Source organism: Myotis lucifugus, unplaced genomic scaffold, assembly GCF_000147115.1.
Source record: "Myotis lucifugus unplaced genomic scaffold, Myoluc2.0 scaffold_1400, whole genome shotgun sequence".
In the NCBI taxonomy this organism is placed as follows: Eukaryota; Metazoa; Chordata; class Mammalia; order Chiroptera; family Vespertilionidae; genus Myotis; species Myotis lucifugus.
Genome location: NW_005872448.1, coordinates 18,082 through 45,075, shown reverse-complemented (window position 1 = coordinate 45,075; position 26,994 = coordinate 18,082). Strand labels below are relative to the sequence as shown.

General features: G+C 45.5%; 1 pseudogene; it reads right to left on the bottom strand.

Moving 5' to 3' along the window:
* Positions 1–15,665: 15,665 nt before the first annotated feature.
* Positions 15,666–25,314, bottom strand: LOC102418443 (annotated as a pseudogene).
* Between the last annotated feature and the right edge of the window lie 1,680 nt (positions 25,315–26,994).

Genomic DNA, 26,994 nt, shown 5'->3' with positions numbered 1-26,994 from the left:
CAGAAATCCTTTTTTCTTTCTATTTTGTTTGTTAATCGTCACTTGAGGATATTCTTGCATTGATTTTTAGAGAGTAGAAGGGAGTGGGAGAGACAGAAAAAAACACCGATGTTAGAGGGACACATGGATTGGTTGCCTCAGGCACATGAGCCTGCAACCGAAGTACCTGTCCTTGACAAAAATCAAACCCAGGACCCTTCAGTACCAGGCCTACACTCTATCAACTGAGCCATAGTATTCCATCGTGTAGAAGCACCACAGTTTTTATCCACTCATCTACTGATGGGCATGTGGAGTGTTTCCAAATCTTTGCTATTGTAAATTGGGCTGCTATGAACATAGGGGTGCATATATTTTTTCTGATTGGTTCAGGATTCTCTGATTGGTGTTTCAGGATTCTTAGAATATATTCCCAAAAGTGGGATCTCTGGGTCAAATGGAAGTTCCAGTTTCAATTTAATGAACAAACTCCACACTGTTTTTCACAGAGGCTTCACCAGTATGCACTCCCACCAGCAGGACCCTGGGGTTCCCTTTTCTCCACATCCTTATCAGCACTTGTTGTTTCTTCATTTATTGATGGTAGCCATTCTGGCAGGTGTGAGTTGACATCTCATTGTAGCTTGAATGTGAAAATCTACAATGATTAGTGACATTGAGCATTTTCTCATATGTCTGTAAGTCCTCATTGCAGAAGTCTTCATTAGGGTCCTTTGCCCATTGTTTAATTGGATTGTTTATCTTCCTGGATTGTTGGATTGAATTGTTGAGTTGTATGAGTTCTTTGTATATTTTGTAAATTAACCCCTTACCGGAAGCACTATTGGTGACTATGTTCCCCCATGTAGTGGGTTCCGTTTCATTTTGTTGATGGTTTCTTTTGCTGTGCAGATTTTTAGTTTGATGAAGTCCCATTTGTTTATTTTCTCCTTTTTTTCGCTTATCCTAGGCAACATACCAGTGAAAATACTGCTACGTGAGATCTTACTATGTTTCAGCTAGGAGTTTTATGACTTACATTTAGGTCTTGTGTATGGTGTAAGATGCTGGTCTAGTTTCATTTTTGTGCATGTAGAAGCACAGAATTTTCCAAAATCCATTTATTAAAGAGACTGCCTTTACTCCATTGTGTTTTCTTACCTCCTTTGTCAAATATTAATTGACCTTATTGGTGTGGATTAATTTCTGAGGTCTCTGTTCTGTTCCATTGGTCTATATGCCTTTTTGTTTTTTGTGCCAATACCAGGCTGTTGTGATTACAATGAGTTTGGTACTGTGATCCCTCCAACTTTCCTCTTCTTTTTCAAGATTGCTGAGGCTATTTGGGGTCTATTTTTGGTTCTACATAAATTTTTTGTTTTTTCTAGATTTGTGAAATATGCCATTAGTATTTTATAGGAATTGAATTGGATCTGTAGATTGCTTTGGATAGTATGGACATTTTAATGATGCTAATTCTACTAATCTAGGAACACAGTATATTCTTCCACTTGTTTATATCTTCCTCTATCTCTTTTTTCAACATCCTATTGTTTTCCAAGTACAAGTCTTTTTCTTCCTTGGTTAAGTTTGTTCCTCAGTATAATTTTTTTGTTGCAATGATAAATGGGATTGTTTGTTTAGCTTTCCTTTCTGAAAATTCATTATAAAAATGCCATAGATTTCTGGGTGTTAATTTTGTATCCTGCTGCATTGCCAAATTCATTTAATAAACCTAGTAGTTTTTGGCAGAATCTTTAAGGTTTTCTATGTGCAATATCATGTCATCAGTGAATAAGGAGAGTTTTACTTCCTCGTTTCCAATTTGGATGCCTTTCATTTCTTCTTCTTGTCTAATCACCGTGGCTAGGTGTGGGAAGAGCTCAGGAGATTTATCTCAGTGCAGTGGCAAATGCAATGGCGTGAGCACACTCTGCCTTTACAAGCTTCCTCAGCACACCAGGAAGTGGCAGCGCCCGCCTGAGCAAACCTCCTAGAGCCCCTACATAGTACCCTGATCTTTCCTACTATTGGCTGCCCTAAGGATAGTGTAAACTTCTGATTGGTCCAAAATGTTATATATACTGCTGCACTTACACAATAAACTTGGATCTGCGTCACTGAACCTGGTCTCCGGAGTTGGGCATGCTTCCTTAGGATTCTGTCGGCCTAACCCCCGGGACCCGTTGCTTCATTCTGGCGCCATGAACAAGGACCTCGGCAAGCTTCAGGTCGGGTGAGTGCCCCTCTGTAATGATGGGAACCCTTCCCCCCTCCAGTCGAGTCCACCAGGCTCCCGCACTCCATGCGTCCTTACAGTGCAGGCGAGTAAAGGTAACAGAAAAGGAGCTACAAAAGCTTTAGGATATCCTAATAGTATTTAACCCCTTGCTATCTGCCACCGGCAGTGCGGGCGAGGGAACAGAAGACTCTTTACCTCCCTACTCCCCTCCAGGGCTCTCTGCCCCTGAAGATCCCTAGGCTGTTTTCGACAAGCAAAAAGTAGTTTCTCAAAGCTCAAGGAAAGCTGAAACTGAGACAGAAAAAACCTCTAGCTAGGAGAAAGCAGGGGAGTTTCACCAGGAGGTTTCCTGCCGGAGTCACTCCCCTGCTCCACCCGCAAGCGAACAAAAAGTTTAACTGCCCAGCGGCCCCCAAGTAATCCTTTCGTGGGGGACACGGATGATAATCCATGGACGGGGAATATATCAATCCTTGTGTAGCCAAAGGGATAGAGCAAAGAAGTCCTTAGGGCTAGAGACCCCTAGACTCTTTCCTGTGAATGTTAACCCCACAGCTGCAGCAAATGCCACTGGATCTGCAACAATATTCCCGATATCCAAATGGTTAATGCAGAGAAAAAAAAAAAAAAAAGTAAAGAAAAAAAAAGAGGCCATTGCCATGGAGAGCAGGGAGAGAGAGTTCTTTGTTGGTTTTTGCTTATCTAAGGTATGCAGGTCTCAAGGATCCAAGCAGCTAGCAAGGAAAACAAACTTATCTCTGTCCAGTTTTCTTCTCTTTAACCCTTCCAATACTAAATTAGACTAATACAATATACTTAAGATTACACAAGAAAAGAAGCACCTACTTTTATTACTCTAAAGAAATGCTGAATGTTTAACTTGCCAGCTAAGAGTTTAAAATTCTAGTTAAATTAAATTGGAAAAAATTATAATTGTGGTAACTAAATGCCTAAAGTATATTAAAAAAATCTTGTCAGTTTTAATTTAATTGATATCTCTTAATAATTATAAAAAGTACTATAACCAAGGAATGACTTTGGGACATTTCATGCGCCCTGAAATGTTTTCAAAAGTTTATTCTCTCTTCTTAAAGGATTTTTTAATAAAGCCAATTTAATGTGCTTAAAATCACATAGAAAGCTTTATCAAATAAAAATTACTAAGTATATATCTTGAGTTTTTGCCTCTAAGAAAGGGCAAAACAAGTTATTTTATATAATACTTCTTAAAATACAGCAGTAGAATTTTAAGATATAATTTAAAATAACAGAAGCTCATTAATAATTTTTAATATTTTATAACAGCATATTATACATTTATTCCAAACAAGCTTACAAACTAATTCTTTAAATGTTTGGAAACTAGGATTGTTATCAGCGATATAATTTAAGAACATAAAAGGATTTAATCCCTTCCACTGTGTGGAAGGCTCCCTGGGAAGGCACTTAAACATTCTATATTGGCCTCTCTTGCCCTTTTTGCCAAGGGGGTCCCTCTTCCAATTGCCCACAGCTGTTATCTGAGCTCTTCGTTCAAACTGAGATCATGAAAAGCTGGTACAATGGATCTGTCTCTTGCCCAATGGCATAAGCTGGGCCCTAAGGAACCTGGGTTCCCTATGATCAATGCCAGGGCCCCGCCAGCAGGCGAGGGATCTAAAGGCAGTTGCTGGGCATGGAAGCCAGAGGGACATAGACTACCAAGGAGACAGAACTGAACCTCACATCACCCTATTTGGCTCAGAGATGGCTGGTAGTCAAAGACGAATAAGACCCCACAGGCACAGTCGGGGGGCCAGTAGGAGAAAACTTGGGGTTCAACAGAGGTGGGGCTCAACAGAGGTGGGGCACAGATCCTCACCCCCTCAATGGTGCAGGAGCTTGAACACTCGCCCCTTCCCATGGCTGCTTCTTGCTTCCCATGCCCAGCCCAGATCAGGAACCAAATAACAGAAGAGACTTGGTCCAGCTGAAAATGGTACCCAGAAAAACGAACACTTAGTTAACAGACCCTAAATTTAAATCTAGCCTAAGAGGAATGCTTAAAATAACAGAAGAGACTTGGTCCAGCTGAAAATTAATATTTACAGTGTAAATTAAGATTATTGTTAAAATATTAAATTTGACAGTAAAATAGTTGTCAAGTTTTCAAATTAAATTTGGCTAATTTGAAATAAGTAATTACTCAAAAGGTATTAACCAAAATTTTCATTTCATGAAAAAATTGCTTAACATACAATGAACCTAAAGCAGTCATATTTCTATGCAAAAAATTAAAATTTAAAGTTATCTAGACTGCATTATAAATTTTCCAAAAATTCTCCTAATAATTAAATAAAAAAAGGAAAGATAGTGGAAAAATACCTGTCAGGAAAAATATCCGGTAACTAATTTACATCTAGAAAAATTTTTCATTTGTAATACTAACAGCAAGACACCCATGAAAAACCTACGTGGTGTCAAAATAAGCCAAAGGAAATTAATTTAAGCAAAAATAAATAGAACCCCAAGTAAAGTTTCCTTTATTAACCTTTGGTCGAGAATACGTTTATATATTTTCAGAAAACAACTCCAAGACCATGTGGATTCCTGCAACAGAGAGGAATTATCAGGAATGCTCCAGCCATGAAGACAAGAGGAAAAACAATCCAGAGATAGAGACAGCTAGCTTGCACAAGCTATTTCCTCATTTAACCCTCTCTAGCTGCAAGCATCTCATATGGGCATGTGAAACCTGCGGCCCCCTATTGCCTTTAGGCCCCCTCTAGCCACAAGGGGTCAACCCCTGGGGGCTCCAACCCAATGCCTTATGGACAGAACAAAGAACTAAAAACCCAGATTCAATAAGAAAAAGAAGGGGGAAATACAGGCACGCCCCAACAACTATTACAACAGGCCTTATTAACTCTCAATTATTTTCATTTTGCCCCCGATGGTCTTCCTCCCATTTTCAAACATTGGGGAGGTCTCAGGGACGTACCAACACCTCTCCCCTTGGTCTGGTGGAGAGATCCACTAACTGGGGCTTGGAAGGGCCCCGACCCACTCTTAACCCAAGGGAGAGGGTTTGCTTGTATTTTTCCAGAAGGTGAGAAAAATCCCGCATGGATTCCTGCCAGTAACATCAAACCCTGCACCACCAGCGATGAGCCGTAGACCACCACCACCATCACCCCCGGTAGAGGAAATGGAGGACCTGACCATAGAGGACAACCAGCCCCAGCGGCGGAGACGACCAAGACACCGACGGGCCCACAACATTACCTGGGGAGACAGCAAGAACCTACAGGACCAAGCTGCACGCATGGCACCAGAAGGCAATCCATCAGCAGGGACATTATTCCTATTAATGTGTGCCATCATAACAGCGAACTCTCAGGCGCGAGCACAACATGTATGGGCGGCCATACCTCATCCAGGGGTGCTCATGCCTGTCAGCGCCGACAGCCTACAATTCCCCGCTGTCCAAGTGTCTGACTGCTCTGTGGGCTTACCCTGTGATGGAGCGGAACCGGTCTTATTGCCATAGAACTGGACGGTATGGGCTGATAGCAGTAGCCCTAACCTCCTTAAGTAGACTCTAGATAATGGGACTGCCCCGGGACAAGGGTGGATATACCTAGCACCTCATGCAATAATACCCGAGTGAAACCCATTGAGTTTAGTTTCTTAAGTGATGCCCTCAGCCGTCTAACCTCCTGGTTAAACCCAGCCAACCTCCTCATTTGGGGAGTCATGATAGTAGGATTCTTCGTAGGAATAGAAATATTTCACTGTTTATACAACATGTTCAATAAGCTAAGTGCTCAGCAAGCCATGATCATACACATCCAGCAGGCGCTAATAAGAAAAGAAGGGGGAGATGTAGGAAGAGCTCAGGAGATTTATCTCAGTGCTGTGGCGGATACAATGGCGTGAGCACACTCCACTGAGCCAAACCGGTTTCGGCTGTATTTGTTTCTATGTATTAGATCAGACTTCTATGTCTCCTAGCCTTCGTGGTGTGTCCTTATGTATTAAGTATTATATGGGACCCAGCAGTATTGCCTCTTTGATCTCCTGAGCTAGATGCTCTGGAAATGTCCCGTGTGTGGAGTATTTGGGCTCTCCTGTTATAATTTGGTCTTGATTGTTGTCCTGTGCATGTCTTCTCTCAGGCTGGCTGACTATGAGGCTCAGCCCAGACTATGTTATGTGAGCTATTGTGTAGGTGCTGACAGAACAAAACAAGAAACAAAACAAAAACAGACAAAAGACCCCCTACTACAACAACCACAAAAGCAACCGCAAAAGAAAACAGAATTAGGTGCCGGTGTGTGTTTCTTGGCATCTAGAAGGGTTCAGGAATCTGGAGAAGGACTGCAGTAAATTATTAAAGAGTCTAGAGACAAAACATAATTTTGGAAGGCATTTTGGAGAGCCAGAGGAGACTTAGATAAAGAAACCAAGTCCTCCTGAATCTCCTGACCCCTTGCTCTTTATGAACACAATTTGTCCTAAGACAAAGTAGATATACATATCAAAGGCAAGTTTGGTATACAGAATCCATTGTTAGATTGGGAGAACTGCCTATAGCTGTTCAGGTGTTTGGCCAGCAGGAGGCAATAACATGTAGATTGAAATGCCCTCAGCTGTCTGGCAGCAAGCAATCATTTATGCATCCTTTTCAGGTTTGGGGAAATGCCCTCAGCCATTTCCAACAGGCAATAACATGTGATTCAGCCCTGCTGAATCCCCAAGTTCTATCAACCTTTTAATGAAACTTCTTGCATTGATGACATGCTGGAATTAGCTTCCAACTTCACTTTTTGATTTTATAAATTATCATCCTTTTTGATTTTATAAATTTAACAAGAATGTCTTAAGATTTTTAAATTCAGTGGAAAGGATAAGAGTTCTATCCTGTCCCTTTAAATTGCTGCCAAGCATCAAAGAAATCAGCCTGCAGTAAGTTTCTTTCTGAGCCAACAGTTCTTTGAGTCCCAATTTCAATGTCCAACAGTTCCTTATGTGTACATGCCAGTAATGATATGCTAGTTCTGGATGGTGGGCAAATGGTGGCAATGCAAGTCTGACTTTCTCTGGCTTGGTCCTGGCCAACCTGCAGCAATGCACAGCTGCTGACTGTTAGCATGGCAAGGCATCTTCACCATCTTCCATCTCTGGACTGTTTCTCCTTTTGCCTCCTCAGAATGTTGCTTGGGGCCACTGCTATTCTGTGGCTGGAGCAATCTAGTCAGTTCCTCTCTCAGATTCATTGTTGAAGGAATCCACATGGACTTGGAGGAGTTTTCTGTAAATATATAAGCATATTCTAGACCAAAAGTTAATAAAGGAATCCTTTATATAAACTAGACTTGGGATCCTTTTGTTTTTGCCCAAACCATTTTCCTTTGGCTTATTCTGACACCATGTGTGATTTCATAGGTGTTTTGCTATCAGCATTACAAGTGAAAAATAATTTTAAAGTAAAAAATTTAAAGCAATTAAGACTTGATGTAATTTTCTTACAAGATATTATTCTACTAGCTTCCGGCAATTAGGAAAGAGAAAAGAGAACAAGAATGATAAAGAAAAAATATGAGAAGGAAAAAAAGGGGTAAAGAAAGGGAATATGAAAGGGCAGAAGAGAAAAAAGAAAATAAGAATAAACAATAGGGGAAGGAAAATGGTATAAAAGAAAAGAGGAAGAAAAAATTATGAAAAGGGAAAAAGAAAAGGAAGAAGAAAGACAAATAATAAGAAAAGGAAAAAAGAAGGGAAAACAGGAGAAAGAAGAGAAAAAACAGTAAGAATAGGAAAGAGGAAAATTAAAGGTATGAAGATAAAAGAGAGACAAGAATAATAAAGCAATAAACAACTAAAGTAAAGAAGATGATTTTTTAAAAAACAACAAAAAGTGAAGTGGAGTTCATCTCAGCAGAGGTTAAGTGCCTGCTGGGAGCTCCCTTTGGATCTTTCTTACCTTGACTGTGGCTGACTGTTTTGTCTGCCTTTTCTGTACCTCCCAGAAGGTGCTTTGGTGCTAACCCCTGTCAGAAGCCGTCCACATTTGGTTCTCAGCAAATGGATCACTAGTTCTATAGAGACAGTCTGTGTCTGTCTCTATAGGACTTGGCTGCACATGGAAAGGGCCAAACTGCCCTCCCAGTTTGTTAACAGCTTGGGGCCCAGGGACAGGTCAGCAAACTTCCCCAGGGTCTGCTTCCACCAGCCTTCACTTGCACTTGCCAGCAGCTGCCAGTCTCAGTCACTGAAAAGGCTGTTTCTGAAAGGGCTTTAGGCAGAATCAGGAGTATAAGACCTCTGGGTCACCATGAGGGTCCAGTGGTTCAGATTTCTGCAAAGTGGTGGGTGTTTCCTCATCCCAGTGCTACTCCTCTGAGAGAGTCCCAGAATATTCCCAGTGTCAGCTGGGCAGAGAACCTATGTGCAGTCCAGCGGAATCTGTGGAAACCAGGAGTTTCTATCAGCTCTCCCATGAGGGGAGCTGTCTCAGTCAGGTTCCTGGGACAGTGGGGCTGATGGTCCCACCCCCAAGCCAGTCACTGGCACTCCCTGACACTACTCAAACCAGTAGCCTAAGGTTTTGGTGCTGCTTCCTCTGCAGGGGTGGAAATGCAGGGTGTGGCAAGCAGGGTTCCTGAGGGTGTGGCCATCTGTATCCCCAGGGCAGGGTATTGGCCTTTTCCTGAGCTGTGGCTTCAGTTCTTAGCTATTGTAAATTGTGCTTTTATAAACATAGGGGTACATATATCCTTTCTGATTGGTGTTTCTGGTTTCTTGGGATATATTCCTAGAAGTGGGATTACTGGGTCAAATGGGAGTTCCATTTCCAGTTTTTTGAGGAAACTCCATACTGTCTTCCATAGTGGCTGCACCAGTCTGCATTCCCACCAGCAGTGCACGAGGGTTCCCTTTTCTCCACATCCTCTCCAGCACTTGTCATTTGTTGATTTGCTGATGATAGGTGTTCTGACAGGTTTGAGGTGATGTAACCAGACAACCAAAGGGTCGGAGGCCACCTGTCACTACTTGAGCCCAATTAAGCAGAGACAGGATTGAATCATATATGAGCATTTATTCCACTAATGCTGGCAGTATGGGAGAATAGTTGGTCACCCACAAAGATCTGCTCTGACCCCCTCCCCCCCATGCCAGTTGGCTGATTATACACACAGGAGGGAGAAGATAGGTATGTGCAGCTGCGAGCCACAAATCTAACCTGAACAGTGCAGGGTAGAGTCTGCAGTCCAGCCTTCAGAAGCTCAAAGTCTGATAACAAGGTGGTTAATCTTCTATGATGTTACAAAAGCTCAGCCCATTCCTGGGACAGAGAGTGGTCAGCCTTCCTGAGGAAAACTCCCGGAGGGGGTCAAGGTCAGGGTTCAGGTACAGCGACCAAATCACAATGTGTCCTGGGTGTGTTCTCAAAATGTTTTTATTTCCTTTGAGTCATGGGCCCAGCTGGGCTCCGAGGTGTGTGGGCTCCGAAATGTCTCATCTTTTCTTTTTTAAAATATATTTTATTGATTTTTTACAGAGAGGAAGGGAGAGGGATAGAGAGTTAGAAACATCGATGAGAGAGAAACATCGATCAGCTGCCTCCTGCACACCCCCCACTGGGGATGTGCCCACAACCCAGGTACATGCCCTTGACCAGAATCGAACCTGGGACCCTTCAGTCCGCAGGCCGACGCTCTATCCACTGAGCCAAACCGGTTAGGGTGATGTCTCATCTTTTACAGGCCTGTTTCATCCTCCAGTTTCCAGGATCTGTAAGAAAACTTCTCATCTATCATTAGTACGGTGAATAATCATCAGACAACTGTGGTTCTGTTCTTATTACATGTCCTTCCCTGCTAACAGTGATACCGCATTGTGGTTTTGATTTGCGTCTCTCGGATGATCAGTGACTTTGAGCATTTTTTCATATGCCTCTTGGTCATCCGTATGCCCACTTTGGAGAAGTGTCTATTTAGGTCCTTTGCCCATTTTTTATTGGATTGTTTATTTTCCTTTTGTTAAGTTGTATGAGTTCCCTGTAAATTTTGGAGATTAAACCCTTATCAGTGATAACATTGGCAAATATGTCTCCCATGCAGTGGGCTTTCTTGTTTGTTTTGTTGATAGTTTCTTTTGCTGTGCAGAAGCTTCTTATTTTGATGTACTTGTAATCCCATTTGTTTATTTCCTCTTTAGTTTCCATTGTCCTAGGAGATGTATCAGTAAAGATATTGCTACAACATATGTCTGCTATTTTGCTGCCTATGGGCTCTTTTTGGTTTCTCATCTTACATTTAAGTGTTTTAATCCATTTTGAGTATTTTCTTGTGTATGGTGTAAGTTGGTGGTCTAGTTTCATTTTTTTGTATGTATCTGTCCAATTTTCCCAGCAGCATTTATTGAAGACACTGTCTTGACGCCATTGTATGCTCTTGCCTCCTGTGTCAAATGGTAATTGAGCATAATGGCTTGGGGCGATTTCTAGGTTCTCTGTTCTGTTCCATTGATCTATATGTTGTTCTTGTGACAGTACCAGGAAGTTTTGAGGACAGTGGTGTTGTAATATAGCTTGATATCTGGTATTGTGATTCCTTCAACTTTATGGCTATTCGGGGTCTTTTTTTATTCCAGATGAATTTTTGGAGAATTTGTTTTAGGTCAGTGAAATATGCCATTGGTATTTTGATCTGGATTGCATTGACAACATAAACTGATGAACAAAAATATATCCGGAGTCATAGAAGCATCGAACAGACTGTCAAACCTCAGAGGGAAGGCAGGGGAGAGTGGACGGCGTGTGTGTGTGTGTGTGTGTGTGTGTGTGTGTGTGTGTGTAAGAGATCAACCGAAGAACTTGTATGCATATAAGCATAACTAATGGACACAGACAATAGCGGGGTGATGGCCTGGGTTGGAGGGCAAGGGCCAGCTGGGAGAGGACAAAGGGGAAAAAGGGGACATATGTAATACTTTCAACAATAAAATTTTTTTAAATAAAAGTAATAAATAAATAAACTTCTTTTTGCTTAAAAAATAAGTGAAAATAAAAATAATTTAAAAAAACAATCTTACATTTCAAAAATAATTTTTTAGAGCTTCAACATGATCCAAGCAATTTTGGTCAAACCTTAAGCATTTCAAGTATGGTACGCCAAAAAGACAAACCCCCTCACTCTTTATATGTATAAAATTCAATGATTTTAGTAATTTATAGATGTGTACAACCACCACAGTCCAGTTTTAGAACATCTCCATCATCCCCAACAGCTAATCCCACCCCCCCATCTCAAGCCCCAATGATCTGCTTTTTGAGTCTACAAATTTGCTTTGTGCAGACTTAGTACTGTTACTGCAAAGGGGACCTGTCCCTGATGGGTCTGCCTAGGGCCAGCCGGTAGTGTGTGGGTTCTTGACATCATATAGAAAAAATCTCACTACAGAAGTCGGGGTGAATTTTAGAGGATGTTTATGAAAGCTGGGGACAGTGAAACAGAAGAGGGCTGGGACATGAGCCCAAGCTGGTCTGCTTTGGCTCACTAAGCATTCAGAGAGCCCAGCTGGTGTGGCTCAGAGGTTGAGCATTCACCCATGAGTCAGGAAGTCACGGTTCCATTCTTATCAGGGCACATGCCTGGATTGCAGGCTCCATCCCTAGAAGCAGGTGTGCAGGAGGCAGCCGATCACTGATTCTCTCTCATCATTGATGTTTCTATCATCTCTCTCCCTCTCCCTTCCTCTCTCTGAAATCAATATAAAAAGTAAAAAAAAAAAAGAAGAAGAAGAAGAAGTCTGAGAAAAGGGGTTTGTGAGGACAGGTTCAGGGTATTTGTCTGGGACAGAATCTGCTGCCCATTGCTGCTCTGGTTGCAAGCCTCATGGGGTCCCTTAGAGTTTAGGGGTGCATGCCTGTGGGGGAAGAAGGGGAGGGGGGCTCAGACACGCTCCTGGGAAGGGCCAAGTGGGCAGGTCCTTGATCTTCAGGCTTTATCTCTGTTACAGGCAGGAATCTTAGGGGAAGACTCAGGGGAGGGTTTCTTCTAGGTGTGCTCCTTCATGGTGTGGTCTTCACTGATTGGTCAGTGTCAGGGCAGGGGGTCCTTAGGCATTGCAGTTGGTCCTGGGGCCACCCACCTGGTTTTGCTGCTTTTCTGGGCCTGGAGCTGAAATACAACTGAGGCCTAGAGGTTATCTCCAGGGAGGTGACCTTCTGCATCTGCTGTAAAATGCTCTGCCAGTTTGTTCAGCTATTTGTCTCGGTTTCCCCTATTTTGCTTGTCCTGGCCTATCTCATTATAATGTTTTCAAAGTTCAGCAATTTTGTAGCAAGTATCATCATTTTCTCTTTATCTTTTTTAGTTGTTCTTTTTTTATTGCTAAGTGGTGTTTCATTATATGGATACTAGAGGCCCAGTGCACAAAATTTATGCAGGGGGGTAGGGGGTCCCTCTGCCTGGCCTGCACAATCTTGCAATCTGGGACCCTTCGGGGGATGTCTGACTGCTGTTTTAGGCCATGGGATTGGCCCTAAACCAGCAGTCAGACATCCTCTCACAATCTGGGACCGCTGGATCCTAACGGCTGGCCTGCCTGCCTGCTACTAACTGATCGCCTGCCTGCCTGCCTGCCTGATCACCCCTAACCGCTTGCCTGCCTGGCTGCTCAGTGTGTGTCATAGCAACCAGTCATTGCCATTTGGTCGATTTGCATATTACCCTTTTATTATATAGGATAGCACATTTTTTTCATCCATTCACTAACTAATGGATATTTGGATTCTTTCCAGTTCAGGGCTATTAGAACTAAGGCTGCTAAGAACATTTGCACACATATATTTGTGAGTATATATGCTTTCATTTCTCTTGGATAGATTTCAAGGAAAGGAGTTACTGGGTCATATGGTAAATGTGTGTTTAACTTCTTAAGAAATTGCCCCAGTATTTTCTGATGTAGTTATACTATTATACACTCCCATCAGTTTTTATCCTCAAACATAATTATAACAATGATGATGATAGTAATGGAAACAATTGCCCTTTTTTTATTATTTTACTTTCTTTTTGTGTTTGGATTTTTATTCATCAGGGATCCGTTTTGTTGAAAGGACTGAGTTTGGAATTCATCTGACCAAAAACTTGAACCTCTCTACCGTAAATTAAACCTCCGGGATCTAATTCAGGCCTCTGTTTTACTGGTGTATTTAACTAATAATTAATCAATGCAAAAAGTGTTTATCAAAATAAATGTATAACAGGTTTTAGCATCTTGTAAACCTAGTTATTATTTCTGTCTTTTTTCAAAATTTTCCATGGAATATTTTTTTTCTCATTAAATTAAGTATCAGCCTAATAAGTTCTAAAAACAAATTAATCCTCTTGCTTGTTTATATGTTTCTTTTTCATAATTAGGTATATGGCTGAGATTTAGTACTCAATGTTTTTTTAAAAAAAAAAAAAAACTCATAACCTTGAATTGATGCTGTCCATTAAGAATCTATCATCATTTCTGAGGAAATAATTTAAACTGCAAGCAATCTGAAAGTGCAGAAGCTATAGTTTCTGTACCCTAAAACCATTCCTCCCTACCTCATATACCATTTCTTTCTTTCTAAAAATTATGGTTTTGCTCCTTTTCCTCACATGCCCACAAAGGGCTAGTCTATGGCTGTAATCCCAGGGTCCTCCTCATGTGTGGGTAGTAGGTGCATGAGGAGGAGGACTCTGGGAAAGTTTAGTTGCTCCTTATAAAAGCTTATTAGGTAACCGCTCTGTTTTCCTGCCTTTGGAAGTTGTTGTGAGAGAGTACGAGGCCTACAGCTGCCTCAGGCCTCCTGCCGTCTCAAGGGAGCTGACGGCCGATAGAGGGGTGAGATGCCAAGTCCAGGTTCACTGGCGATGCCACTGGCCTCAGGAGCTGACCACCTCTGGAGATGCCCCACCCGGGCTCTCTACCTTCCACGTACAATAATAAGTGTAAGAAAAATAAAACAGCTGAACTGGTTTGGCTCAGTGGATAGAGCGTCGACCTGTGGACTCAAGGGTCCCAGGTTCGATTCTGGTCAAGGGCATGTACCTTGGTTGCGGGCACATCCTCACTGGGGGGCATGCAGGAGGCAGCTGATTGATCTCTCTCATCGATGTTTCTAACTCTCTATCCCTCTCCCTTCTTCTCTGTAAAAAAATCAATAAAATATATATATTTTTTAAAAATAAAACAAATAAAACAAATGAGGGTGGATTTTCTACTAAGGGCAGAAAACATCTTCATCAAAATATACTTCTGTTCTACCTTATAATTTCATACCCCAGCTCTAAAATAAAATGAGACAACTCACTTCATCTGAGATCAAAGCGAGAGTAAACTTTAAGCCTGAGTTTAAATAGAATTTATCTCAACTGCATACATTGCAGATGTTACTATCAGCTTATTAAATTCCAGCACAATGATAACCTGTTTCACACAACTAATACTCAATGTAATTAAAATAGCCATAATCTTTAAATGTGCTTGAAAAGGAAATAACTATCTCTGCAGTAGAGAAATTAAAATATACATCTCAGTTATTACTCTTTAGATTTTAGATTCACATTGAAACTGACTATTCAGGTGAAACACATGAGCAGAACCCACCATCTTCTAGCCACATCGGGTGCCTTTCCCTGAAACCTGTCCAACTCCTTTATTTTATTAAAGTTGGTGGAATGTAGAACTACCTACTGGTTTACAGTTATAGTTTCACAATGTTTTATGCAAGGATCAACAGGTTTTGATTTTTAATTGTATATTTTTGTCAAGTTTATTTCAATTGTGAGGTTGCTTACCATTTTTATGTAATCTTTGAAAACTTTTGATTTAAACTTTCTATCAATAATAATAAAAGTGTAATATGCTAATTAAACTGGACGTCCTTCTGGAAGACCTTCCGGACGAAGCTGGGGCTGTGAGGGAAGCCTGGGTCCCGGGTGCCAGAGGGAAGCCAGTGCCACCAGCCGGGTGAAGGAAGGCCTACTCTTGCACAAATTTTGTCCATCAGGTCTCTAGTTATATATATTTTAATGTTTCTCAAGATAAAATTATTAAATATGCTAACAAAAGTGTATCTTTTATCCTTGCCCCCATCAGCCCTCATCTAACCCCACAGGCAATCACTTTTTAAAATTCTCTATTGTTTCTATTTATAAATATAGAGAGGATAGGTATATCTCTGTATTCCTATTCTCCTCTATTTTATTTAAGACATACGTGTGTACTGTGCAAATTCTGCTGCTCTGTGCTCACAGGCATTTGGAGGCCACCCCACAGGATTCTCTCAAGTTCCCTCCAGGGCAGAGGATCGCAGGCTGGTGGCAGAGCAGGGATTCACACGCTCCCCTGGGTGCCCAGCAGGGGCCCTGGTTGATGCTCAGATAAGGTCCACACAGGGTTTCCTGTGACAGACAGTGAGTTTGCCACACAAGCTGGAGGCCTCAGAAGCGCACCTTTCCCACTAGAGTGGCAGCTCTGTCCTGATGGCCTCCGGGACCTGCTCAGGGGGAAGGTGCATCTCAAGGCAGAGTCAGCACAGCAGGCATTTATCTGAGACACAAAAAGACTGAGGTATAGAAGCCATCAATAGACTAATACCGTAAAAGGAGACTTCAAGAGGTACCGGGTTTAGGTAACTTCTTTTAAAAAATCAGAGAAAAGAACAGGATTATAGAAACTGTGGCTCAGCTGGTGTGGCTCATTGGTTGACATGGACCAAGACAGGGGTCCTCAAACTTTTTAAACAGGGGGCCAGCTCACTGTCCCTCAGACCTTTGGAGGGCCGAACTATAGTTTTAAAAAAACTGTGAACAAATTCCTATGCACACTGCACATATCTTATTTTGAAGTAAAAAAACAAAATGGGAACAAATACAATATTTGTATTTTCATGTGGCCCACGGGCCGTAGTTTGAGGACCAGGAGGTCAGGGTTTGATTCCCTGTCAGGGCACATGCCCATGGTTGTGGGCTCGATACCCAGTAGGGGTCATGCAGGAAGCAGCCAATCAATGATTCTCTCTCCTATCTCTCCCTCCCTTTCCCTTCCTCTCTGAAATCAATAAAAGTGTGTGTTTTTTTAAAGAAACTATAAAGGCATGGCATCCTTACAAGTGTCCTGCATTTCTTACACTTGCTGTCTCCTCTCTGTAGCTCAGGGGAAAGGAACCTGTGTGCTTGTCTCAGAGAAGCACCGACGTAGGAGACCACCGTGAATGGGTCCATGGCAGGCTCTCTCCTGGCTCAGGAACCAGGCCGATTCCAGGAGGGAAAACTCATGAAAAAGCAGGACGTTAACAAGGAAACCTTCCAGATGCCCACATGACCAGATTCAGGAAATAAGTGAAAATTATTGTTGTGTTGTGGTGAGATCCTCTCTCTTTTCTTCCTACTTCCTGTCCTTGAATCCATATGAGGCAGATGATTTCACTCCATATTTAATCGAGGAACATTTTACTAAGAAATGTGGGCAGAGGTGAGCTAAGGTGCTCAGCAGACAGCGAGGGTGGAACACACAGGGACAGGGAGGGATGGGGCTCAGGTTCTGCAGTGAACACTGGGGCCTCCAGGTCCAGGGCAGGGAGGAACCAGCAGGGAGGAGCTGCTGCGGGTCAGAAGCCAGGACCCAGCCAGAGCCCGAGGCGGCTCTCCTTGTGGAGTGAGAGCCCAGCAGGAAACCTCTTCAGGCTGCAAAGGAGCTGGACAGAAGGTCTCTCCTGCCCCTGTCGCCATGGCCACCTCAGCTTAGGAGTCCTGCAGACAGAGGACAGTGCTGCTCCCAGGCCCAGCCAGCAGGGGCGCTGCCCTCCCAGGCCTCCTGCTGTGGCTCCCAAGTGAGAAGAAATGCTCAGAGGTCCCAGGAGCCAAAGCTGCTTTAGAGCTGCCTCTCACCAGGCGGGAGGAGACCCTGCAGTGTAAGCGGCCGCCAGAGCCACACCCAGGCTCCCCGCTGTCTGTCCCCTGGCTCGTCCCCTGCACCTTCTGTTCTAGGGAAACCAAATGCGTCCCTAAGAGAGGATTAAAGAGATTTACCTGTGGGCTGAAGTCCAGAGTGTCCTGGGAAGAGAAGGAAGATGCTACTTAAAAGATATGAAGGTAAATGTGTCCCCAAACACAGGGTCCCCTGCCCAGGCCACCTGACTTCTCTAGCAGCACCCCTACCGCTGACACCAGAGCAGGGATGAGAGCAGAAGCTGAGATCAGTGGTTAGTGACCGCAGGGCCTGCTCCTCCATGTACCCCAGGATCTGCACCCAAATCCCCCTGTGTGTTAACCCCTCTCTAATCTCCCAGTCATGATTCCTCATGTCTTCACCCTAAGTAACCGGGAGCTGGTTATTTCTGCATTTCCAGGGAACATGAGATCCTCAGGGAAAGAGAGGCTTCTATGGTGTTGCCATACCCAGAGCTCACCCAGCAAAGCCCCAGTTCTCCCCACTGTCTCGGGGCCACGGCTGCCAGCAGGTGCCTTACCTTTCTGAGCCCTGAAGTAGATGAGCAGCCCCGCCCCGAGGAAGAGCAGCCCCAGCACGAAGCCCCCGGCTCCACTCAGCACCTTGCTCTGTGCGGATCCAGACTGGGCCCCTGAGAGAAGAAGCTGGTTTCAGTGGGTTTTTGCCCAAACCAACTTCTCTAATGGAGACCCTGGGATTGAGAGCTTGGGGGTGGGGTGGGGTTGGCGACTGGGGAAGCTGCCCTAGAAGAATCAGAACAATAGCCATTTCCGGGAAAGAGACTGAGGTCACACTGAGCAGGTACAAGGCCCAGGCACTGGCCTCAGCTCCCCTCACCCCAGACCCAAGGCCACTGCTTCGGCCTCTGAGGCTGCGGAGCCCGGGACTCGTGACCTCCAGGACTTGGCCCGGGTGACAGAGCCGCAGAAGGCAGAGCAGATGGGGCTCTCCCGCGGCAGGAAGGTCCCCACGCTGTGGAGGACACGCCTCTTCCCAGATCACAGTGGGCAGCTCAGTGCAGGGAGAAGAACCAGCCCAGCCCGACAGGGGACGGTGCCCAGGTCCAAGGGGCACCATGAGGGGAGAGTGTGGGGAATTCAAAGCAGGGCAGGCATGTCGGCCTCCCAAGGCTGTGGGTGTTCACAGAAGTGATCACAGGGCTACCCTGCGGCCTGTGTTGAAGGAGAGACACGAACAATGGAAAACGGGGTGTGGGGAGAGGGGACCTTGACGCTCAGGGACAAGCAAAGGCCCCTGTGGCGGCGGGGGGGGGGGTAGTGAGGTTAGAAGGCATCTCACTCCATTCCACGGTGACAGGGCTGGTCCTGCTGGGGTGCTGCACTTGGCAGGTGTAGACCTCCCCGCTCCGGGGAACTGTCTCCAGCATCACCATGGTCTGGAAGGTCCAGTCCCCGTTTCGGATCAGGCCCGTGGACACCACCCCGGCCTCCTCTTCCTGGCCGTTGCGCAGCCAGCGGACCTCAATGTTTCCCGGATAGAAGCCGTTCACGGAGCAGACCAGGAGGTTGTGGTGCTGCAGGCGCTGGGTCTTTGCAGGATACACGGTCACTGTGGGCTCAGCTGGGACAGAGAAGGCGGAGGGAGACGTGAGCAGGACAGGCAGGCCCCTCGGTGGCTCCCCTTTGGCCTCATCTCCAGTCCCAGGCTCCAGGGCCCGGGCAGGCCCCCCTCAAACCCGGCTTGTGGCCCCACAGGAGGTAGTGCCATGGGCCTGGAATCTCTGCCTACAGCCCAGGCCACTGGATTTGAGAGACATTGAGGAAATATGGGGTATTTTTCGTATCTTGAAACAGTTACTCATTGTTGAAGGAAGTGTTTACAAATCTTTGCGAGGCACAGGGTGTGTGAGTTCCAGTGTGATTTCTGGAGCAGGGCTGCCTGGTCACATCCAGGCTGTGCCTCTTACTGGCTGATCCTGGGAGACCCTCTCTGCTCAGCTCCTCACCTGCAAAGGGGGTGATAATGCTAACTCACCGCTTAAGGACATATGAGGACCAATGGGCCTGAAACATGTACAACAGCGGCTGGAATGCAGCCGTCACTCTATGTCAGCTGTTTATCACATATGGAGAGAGAATATAAGGAAAGCAGAGGGAGAAGCTTGGGAACAGCTTGGGGAGATGGGACTCAGGGTGTGAAGTCCTGGGAATGTGATCACACCTGAGAACAGAGATGGTCCCCCTGGAAGCAGTAAAGATGGGGGATTCCCTAGCTCCAGGGGCTGAGTCCTGAGGGAGAGGGAGGAGCAGGGCAGCACTCATTATAACACTCACAGTGACATGCACTGAGCAACCCGCTCCTTCTCAAAAGAAGCCGACCTGTTATTGGAATTCCTGTCATTTTATAATTGTCTCTCTTTTCAAGCTGACATTTGAGCTCAGGGCAGAGTCCGGGACTCATTAACATGTGTGCTTCCTGCCTGAGACCAGGCTCAATAAATCCAATGAGAGGAGAGAAGGAGGAGGAGGAGGGGAGGAGTTGGAGGAGTTGAAGGAGTTGCAGGAAAGAGAGGAAGAACCTGGGAAAACATTTTTATTTTACCCTAAAAAAGTAGATTTAAGATTGATGGTAAATCATTGCTAGGAGCCTAGCCTGTGTGGCTCAATGGTTGAGTGTCACCCTATGAACCAGGAGGTCATGATTCGAATTCCAGTCAGGGCACACGCCCAGGTTGCAGCTCGATCCCCAATGTGGGGTATGCAGGGGGCAGTTGATCAGTGGTTCTCTCTCATCATTGATGTTTCCATCTCTCTCTCTCTCTTTCTTTCTCTCTGAAATCAATAAAATATATATATATATATATTTTTAAATTATTGCTAATAACTTTCCAGTACATTTCATTACATTAAAGATGTTTAAATTCCTAACATGGAAAATAATAAAACAGAATGAAAACACAAGGCAGGAACTGGAGAAAATGCTGAATCCATGTTAGCAAAGTGTCCCTCTTGCTGCCTAGAGAACCCGGAAAATCACTGAGAAAAAGGCCCGGACCCCAGGGATGACGGACAATAGGCCATTCCTAGAGCAGGAACAGCCATTAGCCAACACGTATGTGAAAACTGTTCAAGAACCTTAGAAGTCAAAGAAGGATAAATTTAAAGTAAAAAGCAATTTTTCATCTGAGTGTTTGGCAACATTGAAAAGGTTTAAGAAAACAATGTGAGGTAAATTGTCTCAACTCTAAACAGTTAACATGTAATGACTTAAATGCTGTCAGCCTGTGCAGATGTGACATCAGTGTGTTAAGTAGCACAATTACAATTAGACCCTGGCTCACCATCACCCCCTCTGTAAACACAGGGGCACTGAGGGGGGAACAAGACCCTGAGACCTAAAGGAGCTCAGAGAGGCCAGAGGTGCCTCCGAGGCCCCGCCCCTCACACCCAGCCTGACCCTCCGCCCAGGGACAGGCTTGTGCACCCAGCACCCCTATTCCAGGGTTCAGAGTCAGGGGGGGGTTGGCCAAGACAGACAGACTCCCTCCTCCCACCTCTCCCCTCCCCCTCAGCTGCACCCCAAACCCTCCCCCGACTGGACAGGACTGGGCACCCCCAGAATCGCCCTACACAAGACAGAACCTCAGGGTCCCACAGCCGCCCTCAGGCCCCTCAGGGGTGATCCTCACAGCCCTGTGTGTGCAGCCCCCCCCACTCCACCCCTCCCACCCCCCGCCCCCTCGCCCGCCCCTGCGCTCACTTTGCCGAGGCACAGGAATCCCTCAGATACCCTGTAGGCCGCTCTGCATCTGCAGTACGTGTCCACCGAGGCCCGCGCATCCTCCAGGATGTCCTTCTGGCTGTTCCAGTGCTCAGCGCTGGGCCGCCCCAGCTCGGTCACCGCGCGGAACTCCCCCACGTCGCTGTCGAAGCGCACGTACTCCTGCCCGTTGTAGATGTATCCGTCCAGGAACCGCACCCGCTCCGTCCCGTTGGAGAAATAACACTCGGACTTAGCCTGCACCAGGAAATGCGCTGCGGGGACAGGAAGGACACGTCAGGCGGGTGAGACAAGTTGGCGACCGCCGCCCAGTGCGGGGGGCCCAGGCGGTGGGGACACAGGACCCGGCACCCCCACTGCCAGCGCCCGGGCCCTCCTCTGGGGCTGGGAGGCCGCAGGGCAGGGAGACCCCTGGGACCCTCAGCCTCAGGGGGCCCACTGGGCTGTCCCGCAGGATCCGGGCTCCAGGCTGGGGAGGACTTGTGCCATCACCGCCTCCTCCTAGACGCCCCCCCCTCACCCCCAGCCTTTCCCTTCCCCACACCCGCCTCGTCCTGTCACCCCCTGGGCAGGGGACCTCGTGCCAGGTGCCAGCTGCCCGGGACCCAGGCAGGAAACTGGGCATCGCCCTCCACTCTGCAGCTTAGAATTCACCAAAGTGCCCATCACACCCAACCACAGGCCATCCACACAGGAGGGAGATGGCAGGAAAGGGGCCTGGAGCAGGGACCACAGGGTCCAAGTTACTGAAATTACTTGTGGGGTCACCACGATGCATGACTCATAAAGGACAGACGTGGAAGGTCAGGAGAGACATGATGACCAGAACTCCTGACGTTTTGACAAACATCGTCAAATAAAAGGAAGGTTTTAAACTTCAAGTGATGGAATGGATTCAACAAGAAAGTGGTGACTTTGTGTAACTGTCTAGTTTTTTTTTTTTCTTAAACCATGAAGAGCTGCATTGGATGGTGCGTGTGTATAAAGTGTGAGTCTAGAATTTTCAGAAACAGCCGGTGTCCAGCTGTGTTCTCACCCTCAGCACTATTGACGTTTGGACCAGATGATTCTGTGAGGTTGGGGTGGGTGTTCTGTACACAGTGGGCTGCACTCGGCATCCCCACCAGTTGTCAGAGAAACCCCCGTGTGACAGCCAGACATGGCTTCACATATTGCAGACGTCCCAGGGCTGGGAAGAGGGGGAAGGGATGGTGAACCACCTGAAAAATCTGGGGTGAAAAAGCCACTGTTGATTATGCAGCAGCTGGGAATGACAATAAAAATTTAGCCAAGCCCTAGCCAGTTTGGCTCAGTGGGTGGAGCATCAGCCTGGAGACTGAAGGGTCCCCGGTTCGATTCCGGTCAAGGGCATGTACCTTGGTTGCGGGCACATCCCCAGTAGGAGGTGTGCAGGAGGCCGCTGATAGATGTTTCTGGCTCTCTATCCCTCTCCCTTCCTCTCTGTAAGGAATCAATAAAATATATTTTAAAAAATTAGTCAATATTGTGTCTGTGGAAAGGCTTGGTCTGTATGGAATTTATATTCTTTAGGAATCTGGTCACAGTGCAGACTATTTTTCCAGCAAAATAAACTTGTTCAGGACCAAGATCTACCTGTTTCTTTGCCTTGTTAACCAGCCACCAGGTCATCATTTATCCCCCACATCATCTTCCTTCATCTCCCGGCCACTGGCCCACTGCTTGTCTACAGTAGCAGCTACAACCACGGCCATTTGATTCCTGTTCAGAGTCCCAACTAATTCACTTTCTAACCGCCTTCTGCTCCCAGTAATACCAGGAGGCATCAGGTTACCTGCCTTGGCCTGATGTGGACTCTCATTTCTATAGGCAGGTCCCTCAGAAGGGGAGCAGCTGAGATGACCCCCTCACAGAGACAGATTACAAACAGGAGCAGGTCCCAGCTTTAGATGGAGACCTTCACGTAGAAGTGATGGCAGAGGGGAGGGCACTCTGGTCAGGCTCAGTCTATGTAACTTTTCACAAATTCTCCAGCACCTTCCTGACACATGAGAAGCTGAAAAACAAACGTGTGCATTGCTGTTCACTGTAGCCTGTGTGGTCAGCACTATCAGGCCATGCTCATGGGCCCAACTGAAAGGCCACCAAATAAAGCAAATAAAAATTCACAATTCCCAGCACATGTGGAATTCAGATAAATAATTGTTGTTTCTCTGAAATTCAGCTTAAGTCAGGCTCTTGTATTTCCTTTGGTAACACAAGCCCAGCCTCTGATGAAATCTGAGGCAGAGGAGTGCACTTAAACTTCTTTGTGTTCCTCACGTGCTCACAGCACGTGCTTACATGGAACTTCTCAAGTTGTAAATGCAAAATGGATGTAAATTCCTCCTAAATATTGGAACTAGCAGCCCTTGCACCTGCTGCCCCCAACCCTGAGACACACGCTGGCACATGGGAACATCAGAAATCTCAGCAGCAAGTCAGACCCAACCAAGCCCCTGTTCACAGTGGGGGTGGAAGCCCAGGCTCTAGAATGAGGAACCTAAATTAGAACATTGGCTCTCCCACTGGGTCAGATTGTAACGCCCATGGGCCATTTTTTTTTATCTCTAAAATAGATTTAATGATACTGTATTCCTCACAGGATATTGTTAAGTGTGGAACTGAATAGTGATTCTTTCTGGTGCTGATCATATAAGCACTCAATAAGTACATTGATATTTTAATTCTTATAACCCCTGGGAATGCAAGCTCATAAGATCTTTCTACTCCTTAACTTCCTAGAGCAAATAATACCTTCATCACCATTTGGCAATTGTCTTTAATTAACTTTATCACTAAATGTCATTTTGATCACAAGGACAGAAACATTGGTCTCTGTATATAACAGGATATACATGCACCTACTATGAAAGGACTATGCTGACGTAGAAGAGAGGGACTTTCTTGATACTGAGATCCAGACTATGTCACCTGGTTCTACAACTAACTATGTGACTCTGAGTAAGTTACTGAAACTCTGTGAATTAGATTCCATGGATTATTGACTTTTAGCCCCATGGGATGTAAGCAACCTTCACACTCTCTCTCTACTCCCGCTCAATGTATATAATTTGAACCCATGAAATTGCTAACATTTGACTATTTTTAACTAAAGACACAGAATTTCATATAATTTATCTCTACTAGTTGAGTCCCTACCTTTGAGCTCAGGCCAGAGAAGGGAAGATGTAGGAGAAACTGACACACCATGCGGCAGAACAGAGAGGACAGGGTGCAGAGAGCAGTAAAGAAAGGTTCAACATAGATCCGTAATGAGCACTAACCTGGCCAGGCATTCAGAAGATGCCTTAAGACTCAGCGGTTCTCAACCTGTGGGTCGTGACCCCTTTGGCGGTCGAAAGACCCTTTCACAGGGGTCACCTAAGACTATCTTGCATATCAGATATTTACATTACGATTCATAACAGTAGCAAAATTACAGTTATGAAGTAGCAACGAAAATAATTTTATGGTTGGGAGTCACCACAACATGAGGAACTGTCTTAAAGGGCCAGAAGGTTGAGAACCACTGCCTTAAGTTCTTTAAGACATCAAAGACCACCCCATATATGCCCCTCTCTGTAGGGTCCTTCCAAGTACTAAGAATCTCTGCTTCAGCTCCGGGGGGCTTTCCACAGGAGGAAGAGAGAGCACTAACCCCACTTCTGTCAGAGAACCTCTATTTCAGGGGCACAGGCCTTAAAAACATTGGGGTTTAGGGAGAAAGGAAAGGAGATGGTGGGGAGGCCCCTGGATACATCTCACATAGTAGGGAGAGGCACCTCCATCACAGATTCTGCTGAGGACAGAACACAGGATCCTGAAAGAGAGACCCTCTAATTGCTTTTGACTCCCCATAAAATGCCAGAGAAACGTTCCTCTTGGGGATAACTCAATACAATAAATGGAGCACTGGGTGGGAATCAGTCTGAGATCATTATTTCTCAATCCTCTCAAGACCCCGATGGAAGGGGACACAGGCTGGGGAGGTTTACTGGAGGCGAGTTAAGAAGAAACGGCTGAGATACATGGAGCCCCTTGCACATCTCATAGTGGCGAGCACCAGCCCCTTTTGTGGTGGAAAGATTTGGGATCCATATGGTAAAGGCAGGTGGCCACTGAGGAAAATGCCACCATTTTCTAAGGGACATGGCCTGGACACGGTGACAAAGCTAATTCCCTTTCTTCCTCCCCCACAACAGCTCACCCCCAAGGTGCACTTACGTGGAGTGTCCCTGGGCCTGAGCCAGGGGAGGACTCAGTGCCATCAGCATCACCGTCAGAAAGGCCATCCAGGAGCCTCCGGGGAGCAGCAGACACACCATGCTGGAGCTCAGAGAGGACAGGGGCAGGGAGCAGGGGGGTCTCACTCAGTGAGGACTGTGACCCTTCTCCACCCACATCCCAATAATACCAACTGAGGAACTCATTTCTTTGTTCCTGGATTGGGTCATCTCAGTACTGAGAACCAATCAGCATCAGCGATGAACAGCATCATCAGTTGCTGGTCAGAGATTCAGTATGAAGGTCCTCTTTTAAAACTTCGAATTTCCTGCATTAAGAAACTGTTTTAACTTAGTGCTTTAAAGGTTTGATCCCGTCCTATCAGAAACACTGTATTGGGCCCTATTGTGAGGCAGCTCTGCGCTGTCAGTGATGAGCACACAAGTTGGAGCCTCTGGGGAGCATTCCTCTCTCTCACTGCAGACAGAGCCCTTTAGACAAATGGATGAGTGAGTGTGCTGGGAGCTGAGGGTGAGGGAGGTGATTGCAAGTTAGGAGTCCTTCCATTTTGTCCTTTTGCACCATAACTTAGTGCTGCAGATTTGGGAAAATGACTTCTCCTCTCACAGTTAAAGCCACTGTGATCTTTCAGGTGTTTCAATACTGGGAAAGGCAGTGATTCTGGGGACACCTCATGGAGCAGCTTCCCCTGGTAACTGATGACATGACAGGCTTGTAGCTGCTGATTGGAGAGTATAATCGGTGACTCTTTACAGGAGGGATGTCACTCACTGAAGGAAAATGAAAGTTATTCAATAATTATCCTGAGTGAAAGGTGTTTCATGTTTCTCTCCTGGTGCTGTCACTGAGCTCAGGGCCCCTCCAGACCACAGTGGAGAAAGGGGCTAGAGGAGGCGATCTGTGTGGGATGGAGGGAAAGTGCCTTTGGACAGCACTTAACCCACCAGTGTGATCAGCCAACTGTCCAAACCAACGTGCACAAGGGACTGGGAGACTGAGAAAGGACTCAAAGCCAGCCTGTGGCCCAGCAGCTCTGCGTTAGAATAGCTAGTGTTTCATGTGAAAAGCATTCAGTTCTTTACTCCTGGTCCCCATTAGGAATTTCTCATTTCCTTAGGGGCATGTCCTCTTATTTAGTCAACTGCTCTTGCTTTATTCTAACAAAAGGTAGAAGAAGGCTTTGCTAATGAAATTATTACAGAGTGCTCAGGAAGTGGAACTCAATGGGAAAACTAGGAAGTACATCCTTTGATGTCCTCATATGATTTAGAGCATCTAGTTCTACTTAGATAATCAGTACACATTATACTAACATACATGTACCTCTCTGATAATGGGTGGACTTGAAAGGACAGCTGTCCACTGAAGTCCCGTGTTAATTCTCACGCCCCAGTTCTGATGCGCAGTCCTCCATGTGCCTGCATGTGTCTAGTGACAGGATACTGACCATGCTGCAGCGAAAGGACTGCAATTGAGGGGGTGAAATGGAGGAAGATGGTCAAAAGGAACAAACTTCCAGCTAAGAAATAAACAAGTCATCAGGATGTAATGCACAGCTAAGAGAGTAGATCTTAAAAGTTCTCATCACAAATTAAAAAAAAAATTATAACTACATGTGGTATAGATATTAACCAGATGTAGTGATCCTTTCACAATATATACAAATATCAAATCTTTATGGAGGGAGGTCCAAGGTGGTAGTTAAGTAGTAGGCTGCTGAACTCACCCCCTCTCATGAGCTACTCAAATATATAGAGAAAGAGAGGGGGGGAGGGAGCAATTACTCC